This window comes from Haliaeetus leucocephalus, unplaced genomic scaffold (genome assembly GCF_000737465.1).
Source record: "Haliaeetus leucocephalus isolate CR32 unplaced genomic scaffold, Haliaeetus_leucocephalus-4.0 Scaffold145, whole genome shotgun sequence".
Taxonomy (NCBI): Eukaryota; Metazoa; Chordata; class Aves; order Accipitriformes; family Accipitridae; genus Haliaeetus; species Haliaeetus leucocephalus.
Genome location: NW_010972581.1, coordinates 2,889 through 18,122, shown reverse-complemented (window position 1 = coordinate 18,122; position 15,234 = coordinate 2,889).

The window sequence follows — 15,234 nt, the reverse complement described above, 5'->3', positions numbered from 1 at the left end:
CGCTTAGAGTTTGTACTCTGGGAATGTATAGATTCCCTTCTGCTCTTTTGGACTCACCTGCTGCTATCTAAGCTTACAATATTTATTTTTTATGCTGCCTCAAGGGGACGTGCATGTTGTCAAGAAGTCTGCTCTTTGATGCTTATTCGATAGGCATGCAGGAACTTAGGTCAATAGCCAATATATTATTTCATTCAGCCTGGTATACAAAGGAAATACCATTTATACTATGCATTATATTAAGCAGATGTTCCTTTTAATTAACTAAGATATACAGCCTGGCCATAGCTCCTGTTCCACATGTGACAATAAATAACTGGTGAAGCTGTAAGTTGGAGTGGAATTCTGAGAAAGAAGAGGACTACTTCAATGCTCCTAAATCACATCCTATATAAAATCTAAAAGCAAAGACATGTGCAAAACTGCAATGTAAAGTCCCCTGAGTCTTCACTCCAAAATCACTTGGTGGAGTTTTCATTTCACTAAGCAAATGAAGTGCTATTCATTGGGCTGGTTTAAGTTTTGTTTTGTTCCTGGGACTGTGTCAGACTTCTTCCTCAAAGGGAATGCTGAAGCTTTTCAAAACAGCTGGGAGGATTTTATTATCAGAATACCCCTGTGGCAGGAGGACCTGAAACAAATCAGCTCCTTCCTCCTTGCTTGTTTTGACCCCTTTGCACAGGACACAGTCTGGAATAACAAAAAAAGATCTCCAGCAGATAGAGACAGAGACTGCAAAGGTTTTCTCCCACATTAAAAAAAAAAAAAAGGGGGAAGAAGAAAACAGTAAAAACTCCTACGTGCCCATGGATGAGCCTCAATGTGGCACAAGGCTTAATGCCCTGAGAAGGTAAATGGTAGATAAAGCAGGTATCCACCACGTCCCAGGGAAAATCCCATTCCCCTGCAATTAGGTGGGATCTCAGTGCCACACAGAGGTTTTGGTGCTATTTTTCTTGCTCTGTGCTGAAATAAATGTGTTTGTCTACAGAGAGATGCAAGAAACGGGAACAAGGAGGCCTCTGAATGCGGCCTTTGTGACATTCTGTCTAATGATTCACCTGTCTATTAGTCACCTAATTTCACAGTTCATAAACTTCAAAGGTTTCAGTTATGAACGGGTCCAGTGGCCCTGGGATAAGAAAGTACTCATCTTCCATAAAGAACAAGAAAATAGGTTTATGTGATGCTGCTCTCAGCTGGTTTTAATTCTCAAATGTAGGTATGTGTGAGAAGAGAGAAAACCCGTTCAAGAAACCCCATCAGCCCCAACACTCTGCCATCTGAAACGGCGAGATACCTGCTTGCTTGCTAAGAGGCCCGATGTGTCCATTTTCATACACTTTCATAATAAAGTTGTCTTTTCTCACAGATAACAGCCTATAGCTGCAGGCTGAGCACCAGACCCAATGCAGAGCTGGATATTTATGTCACCACTCTCATCACTATGGAAGTTTTTCCTTCACCAGAAAATGACTAAGTCTGTCTCCTTGCTCTTTACGTATCTAGTTACGGGATTTGAGCTGCACATTTAAAAGCTATGTTGCAAGAGCAATGTAACTGGAAAAATTAAATCCTTACATTATTAGTAGACTGTGATCCCATGTCACAGATGAGGTGCCCATGGCACAAGGCTTTATATAACCAGAGAACATAGAAAAAGTCACAATAGGAACTCACCAAGTTCACTACTATTTCTCAGGAGGATTCCTGCTCTTCTGTAATCAGTAGCTTTATGCAAGCAATGACTTAAACAGGAAAAGTTAAAAGAAATTTTATTCCAGAAATGCTTTTTAAACCCCAGTAACAGTTCACTGTTAATTTCCCTGGGCACATGAACAAAATTACTTTGAAAACGCAAGAATTGGCTGGCAAATGTCAATGGCACGGTAATGGATACATCCTGGAATTTGCCCTATAGGCAGAAATTAATTTGCCGTCACCCCTCAAGCAAAAGCCTGAGTAAGCAGATGGATTAGTAAGGTAAAGGTCAACATCTGTGTTCTGCTTTGGGACCAACGGGAAAAAATGAATGCCCGGATGACCCCAGACATGTTAGGTATATTCTTACCTTCAGTCTCATATCAGCTGCCATGACTAGGGCTAGCAAATACCTGCTCTTGGTTTGCATGACCTGCCACCAGCCAAGCTTTAGCTCATGAAAAAGGAGCAGTCAAACAGAGAGTCTGCTCTGTAAAAGATGAGGAATGGCAGGGAGTGTTAAAACCTGTGGTGGCAAGAGGTAGGCCCAACTGGAAAGGAAGAATTTGGAGGCTGAAGGAATCAGTTGTGCTGAGGATTACAAAAAAGAAGCTGTGCAAAAAGAGAGAGGAGAATTACTTGTTGAATTGGTCAGAAGAGCAGAGGCCTGAGGTATTTAAGAAAACCAATTAGGAACCACAGAGGGCAAGTGAGCTCCTACATAGCTCCATTTCCAGCGCTATCTTCCCCGTTGACCAGGAATTCATGCCTGGAGCTCTTATGTATTTGACAGCAGAGCCCCTCCATGACTGGACAATACAAATCAGAAAACAAACCATTACAGCCATAAACTTTTATCCTCAAAAAGTATTTTTCCAATACTTGAAAGAACAAGACTAGGAATAACACCCAGCAACAGAAATATATTTCAAAAAGCTACCTGGTGCACTGTTGGTGTTTGTTGCTCAGACCTGGGGCCTTCAAAAGTCTGCTCTTCAGGAAGAGACTGCCTGAGTTTGGGAATATGCCAAAAATTAGAGTCTTCCATGGATGAACCGCATAACACCTGATAAGCAAATGGTGATCCACAGATCTTCACTCTTTTTGATCCCAATTTTTTTGAGATATTCCAGTGACATTTTGGAGATGTACCACCACCACTTGGAAGGGAGGGAGAAATGATATTTCTTCTTTCTTTCTTTGGTAATGGATGATGAATATGCTTTGCTGACTACTGCTCAGGAAAAGAATAATTGCCATTTAGAGTCTTAGTCAAAATGTAGGCTTCAAAACAAGCAGCCTGATTTTTAAAAACAGTCAACCATTTAGTATGACAGACAAGTCCCATTTTTCTAAATTAAGCATGTTAGGTTGGACTCATAAAGCACTATTCTGATTTTTGAGAAACCCTGGAAATCTGATGGAAGCTATATTTCCAGTCCACCAATAGCTGCTGAGTTCTAATCATCTTCGTAGATGGGCTAAGTCATTTAGCACTGCAATGGAAAACAAATCTTTTCAAAGTTGAGCCCTTAAAGGTTAAAGGAGATGCAACATTTCAGTAATGTCACAAGCAATTTCCTGAAAACACATGCAAAAATATCAGAATAGATGCCATTTCTGAGAAGAAAATAAACTGTAGGAAAGAATGCAAATTGACAAGTGTCATTATTCTTTCCTTGACCAGTCCTTGGTATCTCTCAATTGTCCTACTTTTTTTTTTAAAGGATGTTGCCATAGTGATATTACAGAACCTGCAAAACTGTCCCAGATGTTCATCATTGGAGATTAAAATATATTATGAAATGGGTTTTAATATATTATAAATTATACATACTGTAATACCAAATTCTATTATAAAACAGGATTTAAATAACACATTGTGGAGCTAGAGTAGCTGTCCTGCAGTTCAGGTGGAAGATTGCTTTGTATTATAAAGTCTGATTTTTCAGTCTCACTAATGGCCCTGAGAAGGAGTCATCCACTATGAAATTTTATCTACAGGCTTTTATTCATTGCCATGATTCTTCCGAGCAGCTGGGGCTGGACGGACACACGGGGTTAGATTCAGTGCTGCTGCCTGGGCACCCAGTGCCATTCAAGATGTTGTAGCAGAGCCAAGACTTTCATGTGGGGCCAAGAGAGGCAACAAAGGAGCTATGGGAGAACTTTGCTTTTCTGGACAGCAGCTGGAGGCCAGGATTGATGCCCCAGGGCTTCTCCAATGGCACCAGATGCCTATTTTAGACTGAAAGGAGCCAAAGAAACGTATTTTCCTTTACTCCAGGGAAAGTGAGGTTAGAAAGAAAACAACCAGATTTGCTTTTAAAAAGGGTCCCGCCATAGCATTTCTTTTCCCCATGTTTAGGAGGGCAATGGGGAGTCACACAGGGAAAGAAGCCTGAAATTCCCCCCTGAAGTCTTCCTTCCATCCCATATAGTGGCACATTTTGTAACTACAAAGCCAGTTTTACTTTCTGGGCTGGAGAGAGCCTCTTCAGAGCTAAAGCCTGACAAGGAAGAGCTCCAATTCCAGGTCCCAGCCACAAATCACCCAATCCTAAAGTACTGGGACACCTTGCTATGCACTAAAACAAGGAGCCTGCTGTGTTGCCTTAGAGATAGCTGGTGTTGCACCCCAGTGCTACAGTCTGCTGTGAGTATTCATTCCTCCAAGACTTTATTCCTACAAGCAATAGGAAGAGCAAAGAGGTATAGTGGCAAAAAAAGCTCCCCAAGTCCCCCGACTAGCAGAGGGCTGCAGTCGCTGGTGTAGAGATGCTTGCAACAGCAACAAAGACCTTAGCTTGCACATTGGTGATAAATAGCTCATTCAGCATAATTTGCACACAATTTGCACAACGCCACTGAAGCACATAGGTTGCAAAGCACCTGCTGCTCCCTTACAGACACAGGCTGTGAGCTCTGGGGGAGGAAAATCCTTTTGCCTTTTAGAGGAACATCTAGCTGCTTGCATGGCTGCAGGGCCAACACCTCGGCACTACCACAGAGCAAGTAATCCAACAAATAACAATCATTCGTAACAACAAAGAGTTCCTTTGTTGAGCACTAACTTTGAAGTGCCTAGCCAATTTAATACCCATTTTACATTAATATTCTGAGCTTAAAAAAGGCTGCTTGCAAGAATTTGGGTTGTTAAAGTACAAACACTTGCATGATCCCAGGAAATGCAAACAGGGACCCAAGGGTCTTATCAGTTCAGTGCCAGCTCCAAGGTGTTTTCATTAACAGCCAACTCTTCTGGGTGCTCCTCAGCAGCTGGATGACTAGTGGCCAGCCTAACACAAATATAAGTGCTTCGCACTGGAGGATTTATGCCATTCTTCAACATGCCATGTCAAACACAGTTTTCTGACTGCACTTCAGGATTGTGGCTTTGAAGCCAGCAAGCAATAAGCTCAAGAACACTAAATGGACCATGTCTCTTAGCAAGCAAGTCACAATCATTACGACTATTGTTATCTGTCACGCTGAGACATCAGGGACTGTGAGCGTCACTAGAGCCAAGTGGTAACTTCTTTTCCCCACAGAAATTCAATATCTTATGTATAGACGGCTCACATGACTCTGGAGTTACACTAGAGCTCTGCATAAATCTCTGTGGCATTTACTGTTTTCCGAGCAGCAGACAAGTTTTTTTCCTGACTTGCTAGTGGAGCAATGCATTTCATTAACCTGGCTTTTATTCATGTCAACTCGAAAGGTCAGAACCAGTAGCCTGAAATAGTTTCCTCATTTTAACAATGAGGTTTTCCTGCTGATGAGCATCAGGCACTGCTGAAACCCCAAAAAAAAAAAAAAAAAAAAAAAAACCAAACCCACAACATTATGCTCATAGGTCCCTTAAGCATGGTAAACTCTCCATCTATCTTGCAGCTGCCAAGCAGGAGAACTTCGCAGAGTCCTCCACTTGCTGCTACAGATACACCACTTTAGAGCTAAGCTTTACCAGCCTTGTCTTTAGTTTTAGTCACACACCTTGTGCACATGACACACGAGAGCCCTGACATTCTTTGGGATCATTCTAAGTCTCTTCAAGGATACCTATTTGACTTGTGTGATCTGTAGGTTGTTTATGCCCAGATCAGAAACCCATCCTAAATAAACTCTGAGCCTGAGGTTTTTATGCTCTTACACCATCCAAGGGTTCAAATAGACAACAACTTCCCATTCAGAAGATCACACGCAGAGCTGACAGAGTCATTCAATTTGCTTTGCTTCTTTGCTCTACCTCATGAGCAAGACTCACACTTGCTCCTTTAGACTATGTGGCATTGTAGGTCAGCATTTGTTGCCTGAAGAGATGTAAATAAAGATACACACTTTATAGGAAGCTCTGTCTACTTCTGGATAGACAAAAACCCAAAAGATTGCTCCCTAAGCTAGATTACAGTTTAGCCTATTATGGTCTTGTCATTCTTGACCCTCTTTCTGTGCTACCTTCACCAGCATTACTGGGGTCCTTGGTCTGCAGGCAGCATGTGTTCAAAGTAACAAAAATTGCCACTTCTGGTTGATGCCCAATTTCAAAAGCAAATTCCTAATTCATACAGGAATTAGGAATTATAGCATCCTCAAATATGAATGCCAACTCAGAGGGCCCAAACTTAGGGGCACCTATGATAAGGATCAGGCCTCTCTTTGGTGTGCTGAGTCAGGCATCCAAAAATCATGAGTTAACATTAAAAACTCAGGCTTGTTTTACCAGCACTATCCAACGCAGGGATAAATCAACCCATAATTTTCCCTGGTTCTCTCCAGTTAAACTAGAAGTCCCATTTACATCGAATCAGAAGTCTTCTGGAGCATGAGGAAAAATAAAGAAAAAGATGAATCAGCATTTTTTATCAACAAATTTCTGTGACGCAAAAGAAATAAAACACAAACGTGAACAAACACAGATCAGATAAACCCTCAGTGGGGAGCACTGACTGTCTGGGATGAGCTGCTTGACGTGTTGGCTTGATCATCATTTCATACACACTAAATAAACCCACATGAGTCTGCTGATATTTAAATTAAAGTAAGTACCATTTAAATTGCAAACCAACTCTAGTCAAGCATGTACCTTTGAAAAATCTGAGACATTTAGCCGAAAGAGATAAGCAATGAAACCAGCAGTAATTTATGGAGATGTAAGGTTGACAAGTCTTCCAAAAGAATGTCTCGATCATGTTTGAACACTTTGAGGCATATGGGAAAGGAGCCATGTATTTTTCAAGGCAAAGAGAGAAAGCACGGTGGGGGGCAAGGATCATCAACATGTGCTGCTTGGCTTACGGCTGTCATCTCATCTGACTACACAAAAGGGTGCAGCCTGGGCAGGATGCTTGCGCTGTCCCAGGCTGTCACTTAGTGGTGTCATGAGATGGCAGGATGCAGCCTGACCACCTCCAGCACATTCAAGCCTTCAGGTCAGCGATAGTCAGTCACCTCCTTTGCAAGTTGTGTGATTACAGACAAACACCAGAAGAAATGATCCTGCAAAGCTGCGAGTTAACCTATGAAGAAGCCTAACAGCTCTTGCAGTCGGCAAGGTACTAGGCTTGCTCTGGGTGATGAAGTGTGTGGCTTTGCATGTATTGCCAGCTGCAGCTTCACCGCTTACTGAGGCTGGACAAACCACCTGAATAGTCACTGCATGTTCAGAAATACATCACAGAGCTTGGAGATGAGCATAAGTGATGTCAAATGATGGTGACCAGGTGTGATATGGTCCCACAATACTGATACATGGGGAGAAGAACATGGCTTATACCAAGCTACCACGCTTTGGGCACACACTGCTGCCCACTGCCCCTTACTGTACCAAGCATATTTAACGCAGAAGGGCCCTTTCACATTGCCAGTTGCTCATTTTCAGCATCTTCATTCAGAACTGCAGGCCCTGAGTGCCAAACCCCGTTACACAGTGGCTGTCACTGCACAGTGTGAAAAGAAACCTGATAATGACTGTAAGAAACTTTTACTCTCACCTTAAGGCCATCTCATCTTGCCAAAGAGAGATGAAATGGCAAGCAGGTAAATGACAGTTAGAGGTTTTCTCTGATTTTCTTAAAAAAGTGAAAATTCCCATTATATAGTTGGGTTCACCAAGAAGCAGGGGGGGCAGGGAGGAACAGATTTCTCGTTTTCCTTAGCCATGTTTCTAGAAATGGTTGAATAATTTTAATCTCTAACTTCTCCAGAGAATCAGCTTCAGGCAGAGAACAAACACTGAAAATCACAGGACCATGGGAAAGGTCTAAATACCTGCTCTCAGTTTGAAGTCTCCTGCAATGCTGAACACTATTATAAACAACACCCCATAGCACTGCCAAAGTTACTGCAGTGATGTGTACCCTTCCTCACTGAGGTCTGGTACTGTCATGGTTTAAACCCAGCCAGCAACTAGGCACCATGCAGCCACTTGCTTGCTTGTAACTCACCCACTGGGATGGGGGAGACAATCAGGAAAAAAAGGAAGACTCATGCATTGAGATAAAAACAGTTTAACAGGACAGAAAGGAAGACAATAATAATGATTATAATAATAAAATTACAATAATAATAATAAAAGAATTGGAATATACAGAACAAATGATGCACAATGCAGTTGCTCACCACTTGCCAGTGGATGCCCAGTTAGTTCCTGAGCAGCGATCCAGCCCTCACCAGGCCAACTCCCCCCAGTTTATATACTGGGCATGACATCACATGGTATGGAATACCCCTTTGGCCATTTTGGGTCAGCTGCCCTGGCTGTGTCCCCTCCCAACTTCTTGTGCCTCTCCAGCCTTCTTGCTGGCTGGGCATCAGAAGCTGAAAAATCCTTGACTTAGTCTAAACACTACTTGGCAACAACTGAAAACCTCAGTGTGTTATCAACATTCTTCTCATAGTGAATCCAAAACATAGCACTATACCAGCTACTAGGAAGACAATTAACTCTATCCCAGCCAAAACCAGGACAGGTACTGGGGCAAGCCCTCTGAAGGCTGCATTTCCTTTCCTCCATCTCTTCAGATTCTGCTGGTACCCATCCATGTCCAGAAAACTGGCACTTCTCAACAGCAACAGAGAAGAATGCAATGCAGATGAGCCCCAAACCCTCCTGAAAGCCTCTCTGGCTGCTGCAGGGGGCAGACAGCTCAGGAATCCTGAGCTTAAAACTGTACAAAACAGCACTTGTGGTTATTTTTGCATGCTTCAGGTCCTGCTTGCCCCTGTGCAAGCAGCAAACAGGTCCCACTTGACTGATCAAACCACAGTATCTGAACACACTGAACAGCCTCATCCGCAAGAAGTCTGTGTATTTGTTGGAGCAGATGCAGCTGGTGGTGCAGTGACTGGCTTCATCAAGACCCAGAAACAAGAGCTAGCATGAGCAAGCACACAACTTGCTCTTTGCCTTGTTATTTTGCAACCTCTAAACTTCATTACTATGGACATGAGACTGACATCTCTGCAAGACTGAAACATTCCAGGAAATTGTGAGCTGTTGGGAGAATTTTTGTTGACCTTTTTTAAAACAGCTGTTTTAGAAATGACAGATGCTAAAATTATAAAGACATATTGTATTGGGTTTGCGTGGCAAGGTTTTGGTAGCAGGGGGGCTACAGGGGTGGCTTCTGTGAGAAGCTGCTAGAAGTTTCCCCTATATCCAATCAAGCCAATGCCAGCTGGTTCCAAGACAGACCTGCCACTGGCCAAGTCCGAGCCCATTAGCAATGGTGGTAGCACTTTTCTGATAACATATTTAAGAAGGGGGGGGGAAAACCTGTGCAACAGCATCCAGGAGAGAGGAGTGAGAACATGTAAGAGAAACAACCCTGCAGACACCAAGGTCAGTGTAGAAGGAGGGGAAGAGGTGCTCCAGGCACCAGAGCAGAGATTCCCCTGCAGCCCATGGGGAAGACCATGGTGAGGCAGGCTGTCCCCCTGCAGCCCATGGATGTCCATGGTGGAGCAGATATCCACCTGCAGCCCGGGGAGGACCCCACGCTGGAGCAGGCAGATGCCCAAAGGAGGCTGTGACCCCATGGGAAGCCCGTGCTGGAGCAGGCTCCTGGCAGGACTTGTGGACCCGTGGAAAGAGGAGCCCACGCTGGAGCAGGGGAAGAGTGAGGAGTCGTCCCCCTGAGGAGGAAGGAGCAGCAGAGACAAGGTGTGGGGAACTGACCCCAACCCCCATTCCCTGTCCCCCTGTGCCGCTGCAGGGGGAGGTAGAGAAAATCATGAGTGGAGTTGAGCCCAGGAAGGAGGGAGGGGTGAGGGGAAGGTGTTTTAAGATTGAGGTTTTATTTCTCATGATCCTACTCTGATTTGATGATAATAAGTTAAATTCATTTTCCCCAAGCCGAGTCTGTTTTGCTCATGATGGTAATTGGTGAGTGATCTCTCCCTGCCCTTATCTTGACCCATGAGCCTTTCATTATATTTTCTCTCCCCGGTCCCGCTGAGGAGGGGGAGTGATAGAGTGGCTTTGGTGGGCACCTGGCATCCAGGCAGGGTCAACCTACCACACACATGAACAATCTGTACATGTACATTCGCATTTGAAGAAAGTCAGCTGAGGATTAACATTTTTAAGTCATCATTTTCCTTCTTAAGGAAAAGAGAGTAGTCCAACTGTCTTTAAATCTAAGGAACATACTAATCTTTCCAGCATACACAATAATATTTGCCAATAACTTACTAATTTTTCACATCCCTATAGAATTCTACTGAAAGCAAAAGTTTTTGTGGGTGAAACATAGCTGGAACATTAAGTGACTTAAGACAGAATATACTAGATGATCAAGAACATTTTCTTAATAGATATTTCCATTCTGAAGAAGGGATTCTGAAATTTTCCATATGATTAGTCTGATTTAATTGGCCTTGGTTGGAAAATAAATGGAGGAAAGAAAAATCCTAGTGATGTCTAAGATACTCGTTCATTTCTCTTGTCATTTAAACATTCAAAATTGCATTGAAATTACAGAATCCAAAAAATGCCACAGAGCTTTAAAGTCAAATTGTTCATGGCCCACTTCCATCAGATCCTTTCACACTGGAGGCATTTTGTTGTGTGAAGAAGAAAAAACAAAACCCAAAACAAAACAGAGGAAGAAGTAATCTCATTTAAATTCATATTATTTTTGCTATGGGTGGCTCTGTGGATAGCAGATGGGCATTGCTGCTATCAGTGCAGGGCAAACATTGCAAAGGACAGTCATTGCCACAACATCTTTATATTCAGGACAGCTAATGCATCCGAAACATGACAGGAAAGGCTGCAGATACATATGCAGAAAAGCCTACGAGATTTTTCTGGCTCTCAGTTCAGCCCACTGGACATGCTCAGATCTCCCCAGGAAGAGCACAGAGGAAAGGAGAAGAGCACTTCTGCAGAGTTCAGCTGGTATGAAAGAAAAGCAAACTTTCTGAGGTCTGGCACTTCTGTGATGGAAATGAGCAATTTGAGTTTGTCTTGCAACAAGAATTAAAAAAATTTTTTACCCATGTGGTAACCAAACAGCAGCTGTACAGGCTTCCCTAATCTCAGACTAGTTTTTGGAGGATACTGTTTATTCTGTGAGGGGAGGCTGGAGAGGGAGAGCACATGTGGATTTCCCTCTCTGTTTCTTATTGAAGAACTGAATTGCACTTGCAGTCCTAGCTTATGGTGTGAAAACTGAAACCTCAACCCAGAACTAGGATTCATGCAGCACACTCCAAAGCACTTTGTCAATACCTTACTCCCCACATCAGAACTCTGTCAGGAACAACACTGTGGGAAATGCCTCCTGGGTTTCTAGCAACAAATCAGACAAGAGATAACCTCAAAGTGCTTACATTGCAGCCTATCTTACAACTAGTCCAAAAGGCATACAGGGTAAGTTCCTCTCAACATCATTTTACAACACCAGGGGACACTTTTTAAAAGTTCAATTTATTTATTGAGATCACAAGTAATGAAAGTATTCACATATGAGAGGCTGCTTACTCCAAGCTTTGTTCAAAAAAAAAGTTTTTTGTTCTCTCACATGTATTCAGTGAACGACAGTCATAGTGGGAGGATGTGGCCTTTGCAACGCCCTACGATGTCGCTATTGGGATTATTGCAACAGACATGGAAGAAACATGAACTATTGGCCAAGTAACTCCCAAAAGCAAGGATTAAAGCAGTAGAACAAGTTATTTTCCTAGACGCTGCTAAGCATGCAAATTCCCAGTGTCCCATTCTTTATAGCGAAGACCATAACAAGAAGAAAAGTGACACAAACATTAATCTATCCAGGTGACTGTGATTGACAATGAGCTGGTGAAGGACAGCCCTGAAAATGGATCCATGAAGAGACCGCAAAACTAATTCCTTTTGTGATGTAATCCTGACTCTAAGCTACAGTAGAAATGCTAATACATTAATCTATGTCTCTAATGTCACCATTCTAATTTAATATATTACTAGGGAGATAAATCTCTGAATACATCCCACATAAATAGCGTGCATTGTTATGATTTTCTTAATAAACTGTGGAAAATTAACATAGGCATTGCAAATGCAAATGCAATTTATTGTTTTGTGGGATGTAATGCTATACACATATACAGACAAGTTATGATATTACACTAATTTTTGCAGACAGCCTTGAGACAGTTGACAAACTAGAAATGTAATGTGCTATCTGATCCCGTCCCTTCTCAACACAGCTCTTCAGCATGAAGTATAGCAGGGCTGACACAGGGTCAGCAAAGTACGTTTTTAGCTAAAGAAGCAGGGTGGAAGATGGCAATTTGCCTTTGCATTGATGCAGCTGCAAGGTGGCAAGTTTGGGAGACAGGGAACAAGCGCACAGATGCAAGCTGCTTGCTGCCTCGTGGGGAAGCACTGCTCAGACCCTTACAGCAGGGACAGAGAGCAAGTGGCAGGACAGATCATGTTTCTGGTTTATGCATTCACACAGCAGCTCTTTTCTCCACTCAATCCACTGATGTAGTAGGAAACACTGTCTTGTCCTAATTTTACATGTGAAAAGTAGAGGAATGTTTTTGCCGATTCCAAAACATGATGCCAAGAAATATTCTGGGCTCCTGGGCACATCTGCCCCACAGTTGGGTACTCCAAAATGGCTGGACTGTGGCACAAGAAAACATACCCTGGAGCAGGGGACACTGAAAGTTTCAGCCTGGGGATGGAGCCAACCCATTAACACCCTGCAGCACCATTTTATTTAATCACACAGTCCTCCCAGTTTGACAGTTCCAGAGAATGAAACAGGAAACATCCTGGTATTACCATACAAATCCACAGCACCTTGAAAACTGCAGGCAGAACTCATCTCACATGCCAAAAAATTACAGTAGATCTGGACAAGGTATAAAGAAGGGCAGCAAAAAATGGTTAAAAGAGTGAAACGGCTTCTATGTAGAAAGGGACTTAAAAAGAATAGGGCTCCAGCCTGGAAAGTACAATATGGTAGAGGTCTATAAAATTGTGTATGGCATGGAGAAGGGTGTAGGGAATGACTGTTCAGCATTTTCTGATGCAAAAACTTAAGACCTTCTAACGAAGTAAAAAAACATGAAGTTCAAGAGCAGACTAAAAGAGGTACTTCTTCACAAGGTGTATGGTTGAGCCATGCAGCTGAGCCACAGGATACTACAGATGCCAAAATCTTTCTGAGAATTTGAGAAATTAATGGAAGAAAAATCCTTCTTGGATTAGGAAAAACAGAGATGCTACCTGTGGCTCAGGAAATCCCTCAGCTACAGACCAGCAGAAATGGAGGAGCTTCGCGCACTGCCCAAGCACCCTGAGGAGCCTGGCTGCACCAGTCAGACCCAGACAACCATTGCTATTTGGCAAGGGATGCTTCTCTGCCACAACACTGAGCAATATTTGACCCTCTATACATGCCTGAGCCTCAGCTCGCGTGGCAAACAGACAGCTTGCCTATGGAGCTGTAAAAAGTCACCATCCTGCTACCTGTGAGCCATTTGCATGTGGAACAGCAAAGCCCAGCTCAAGGGCAGTGCTGAGATATCAGCACATATTATGCAGTGTAAATCACAGCACTGAGAATGCCCCCATCCCCAAAAAAAGAAATGACAGACCTCCAGCTCAAAGAAAAGACCCAACCTATCCTTAATAGCACATTTAGGCTCATTTGTCAATAAGGGCTCAGCAATCCAGTGATGGAAGCAGGGAACATACTTTGGGAAGAAGCAGGCTCTGCCCTAAGCAGAAGACAGCTGCACTCATGCTGCCCATCTGCCTTCCTGAAACTCGTTTGAGCCCAAGCTCACGTCTCCAGGAAGGGATGGCAGGGCAAGCTATGGCAAGGGCAGACACCCCCAGCCTCTCTTTGCCTGGTCCCCCCCAAGAACAAAGCATCTCACTGCAGTGCAGCCCCAGACAGGGGGAAAGGCTCAGAGCAGAGCCTGGATTTTTGCAAATCTGACGTTTGCCCAGTCGCATACACTGGACCTTTTCTGCCCTTATGTTCCCAAGCTCAGGAGCTGCAGCACTGGAGAGATTTGCCATTAAGACAAGTGTGTGGTACAGGGCCAATGTAATGTTTCCTCTTAGGATAGCAGTGCTTTTGACATGTTCCACCCCCACCCCACCCCCCTCCATGAAGCTCTTTCAATTGCAAATGTTGTTCATTTTAGGTTGACTCAACCCAGAAAAGAAAGAAAAGCTTTTGTGTAAGTGGGCAGATGAACGTGTTCTCTTTGGAAGATATTAGATCATCCTGGAGAATACAGATCTGCTATCTGATATGGCACCTGCTGCCTAATGCAGCAATGCACATATTAAGGGAAAAATCCCACAGCCTTCCCAGAAATGCCACTAGCTAGTACCTGGAAATAAGCCCGGGTAGCGGCACTTCTCAAAGAGTACCACATGTAGAGCACCCAAAAGAAACAAGGAGGAGGGCAGAATGAGTGGTACTGATAAACTGCTGCTCTTCTGGGATACCAGAGCATGGTACAACACCTAAGTTAGGAATTCTTTCAAAGTTAAGACACCATAAGACAAAATGGACTTAAATTTTTGTGTCTACACGTTTGGTCTTCTCTATACCGGTGAACTTAACTTGAAAAAACTCAGAGCAACATATTGCAACCCAGATGTTGGCCTTCAGCTGTCCACAGTGTTCACAATAAGCAGCCCTTTAGAAGTCATGCTGCTAGCTCTGCTCTACTGCAGCCTCATGACTGCTCTTCTCCAGGATGGATGGACTCAAATCCAAAAGGTTCACTGCTGAGCACCACAGAAGCCCTCACAGTATGGGACAGCAGCAATGCAGCATAAGGTAACATACTGATACCTCCTTTTCTCACATGTGGTGAGGAAATGCAGAAAGGATCCCTCTACAACAGCAAACCTGCTGCATTTGGGTAGCTCAAGTCTGGCTTTGCAGAGCCAAACTCTAGCACACATCTGGCTGTGAAGCACCACAAGAACTCAGGACTTCCCCCCTTCCCTACACAAAGATGCAGCTGCCAAAGAATTAATCTGCACTTGTTTTTGCCCTCTTT